This window comes from Tachyglossus aculeatus, chromosome 4 (genome assembly GCF_015852505.1).
Source record: "Tachyglossus aculeatus isolate mTacAcu1 chromosome 4, mTacAcu1.pri, whole genome shotgun sequence".
NCBI classification, from domain to species: Eukaryota; Metazoa; Chordata; class Mammalia; order Monotremata; family Tachyglossidae; genus Tachyglossus; species Tachyglossus aculeatus.
In genome coordinates, this window is record NC_052069.1 from 41,256,282 (window position 1) to 41,258,914 (window position 2,633).

A 2,633-nucleotide genomic window follows, 5' to 3' on the forward strand; every position below is an offset into this window, starting at 1 on the left:
GATGTTGGCAAAACAACATTAATATAACAACCCTCCAAGCGTGGCTCATTTAGATAGGCCAGGGAGGTGATGAGAGCATGGGAAGTGGTGGAAGGTGAGGAAGGCCAGTGGGACACTGGAAAGACTGTCTTGTCCTCTGCCTCCCTTTCTCCTCCCTTGGTCTGCCCAGTGGAAGGTATTCCCTCACTGTGAGAGGATGACATTTCAACAGTGACTGTTTCTCAGGTGACAATTTGTCATTGAAACTCGAGGGACCACAAGCTAAAGATCTGAGTCTCCTCGTCTAATTGGACTGCTCTTCATCAGCCTTTGGGGGGAAAGCTGTCTGGACCTAACGTTCATCTCAGTAGCTGATTAGGACACTTGTCTTGTCTTATGCCGTTGAGTCGTTTCCAACCCCCAGCGATACCACAAACACATCTCTTCCAGGCGCCCCGACCTCTATCTCCAATCATTCTGGTAGCTTATCCATAGAGTTTTCTTGGTAAAAATATGGACGTCATTTACCATGGCCGCCTTCCACGCCGTCAACTTGAGTCTCCATCCTCGACTCGCTTCTGTACTGCTGCTGTCCAGCATGGGTGAGTTTTGACCTGTAGCAGATTGCCTTCCACTCGCTAGCCACTGGCCAAGCTAGGAGTGGAATGGGTAGGCCTCTGCTTGACTCTCCCTCCCATAGCCGAGACTGGTAGAGTACGGGAAACACTCCAGGGGCAACCCTGAGAGGGGGGATTAGGACACTACAGTATCCTTAAATAGTTCATCATGTTCCTTCATTCATTCAGTCGTATTTATTGAGCACTTCCTATGTGCAAAGCACTGTACTGAGCCCTTATGAGAGTACAATATAACAATTAACAGACATTTCCTGCCCACTGTGAGCTCCTTGGGTCAAAACGCTAAACAAAGTCATTCAAAGAGCTGAGGAAGTCTTTGTTGAAGGCCTGTTACTCTGATTCCTACCCACTAACAAAAAAAAAAAGCCTAAATCCCCCACACAAGCAGAAACACAGTTAAGCTGCATAGTTCTGTCTTGAGTATGCAAATATCCCAGCCCAATCTTATGTCAGCTTGAAAAGATAATGTCATGCAGAAAATTAAGACCATCTGATGAAATAATGTTGTGAAATGTGGTTTGAGAAAGCAGCTTTCTGTGTGTTGCAATTTGATATATTTTCACACCAAAACACAAATGAGCAGGCAAGGCACTTCAATTAAAACAAAATTTGAAATTTTCAGACAATTTACAAGGTGTTTACTGAGGGGAAGAGGGAGGGTGGAAACCTTAAGAAATGCCTTTCCCTTATAACAGTCTTGATTTTGTGTATGTGTGTAAGGAACTGAATGTCTCAGCTTTGCCTTTTCATTTAGAGCTTTGAATTTAATCTGATGCCAGTTTGGATATAATAATGATGCATTTATTGTTAATTTCCTTAAAGCCGTACTGTGTAACAATGCTGACCATATCATCCCAAACGCCTTCTGTATTTATGGGGATTTCTGCATTTCAGAGAGGACTGAAGCTGGAGTCTAAAGAAAAGACAAGAAGCTTGAGGAAAAGATAGGAAAAACAAGAATATATTTTCCTGGTCACTACCTAATATATTTTTTTTTTCCTTTGGCCATCCTGCTTTCCAGAAAATGAGGACATTCAAGACTTGATTGTTTCAGAAAGACTTGTATGTCTCCTTCTCATTTTCTGGACCTCAGTAGATATACAATCATAACAGTTTGAATGCTAGCAACTCCTGCTAGGAACTTAATTGATGATAGGAATAAATAGTTTGCAATATGCTCAGTTTACAATATGAATCCCATTTCATAATCCTTATGGATGTAATTTATTTTTTTCTTCACATCCAAACCTCATCTTAAAAGAATGATTTTTTTTTCCATTGCTCTGTTGTAGTATTTCCTTTACCGGTTAGTCAATATCTTAATCTTAGTTAATACGTTTAGTAATAACAATAGTGGTATTTGTTAAGTGTTTACTATGAACCAACCCCTGCACCAGCACTGGGGTAGATATTTGTTAATCAGCTTCAACACAGCCTCTGTCACACACTGGGCTCACAATCTAAGTAGGGAGAAAAAGTTTCAAGTCCCCATTTTTCAGGAAGATATGTGACTGTGCCCATCCTCTTGAACTGGAGTTGGCAACCTATTTTTTGCAGAAGATCCAAACAAAATGAAATATTATGCATTGAGTACAACGCAGGGTATTGTGCCAGGCAGCAATCCGGGAAAATGTCTTCACACTGGGGAAGGTTGAGGGGAAGGGAAAGAGGGTGAGGGGAGAGGAAAATGGATAGGGTGAGAGTAGGGAAGAAGAGAGGAAAGGGAAGAGAGGTGAAAGGAAAGGGAAAAACAGAAAAATAGGGGAATTAAGGAAAGAGGAAAAAAGAAGTGGGGAGGAGAGAAATGATAACAGAAAGATGGGTGGAGGGAGGGAATCAGTCACAGGCATGGTGGGTGTGCCCTGATTAATAATTATGGTATTTGTTAATTGTTTATGTACTGTGTGCCAGGCACTGTACTAAGCACTGGGTGGATACAAGCAATTCATGTTGGACACAGTCCCTATCCCATGTAGGGCTCACAGTCTCAATCCCCATTTTACAGATGAGGTAACT

At 42.0% G+C, this 2,633-nt stretch overlaps 1 non-coding gene across 1 annotated transcript; it reads right to left on the reverse strand.

Moving 5' to 3' along the window:
• Positions 1–591: 591 nt before the first annotated feature.
• LOC119927701 lies at positions 592–729 on the reverse strand. Its single transcript, XR_005450679.1, has one exon. It is a non-coding gene; the product is annotated as a small nucleolar RNA SNORA7 (small nucleolar RNA).
• Positions 730–2,633: the final 1,904 nt, after the last annotated feature.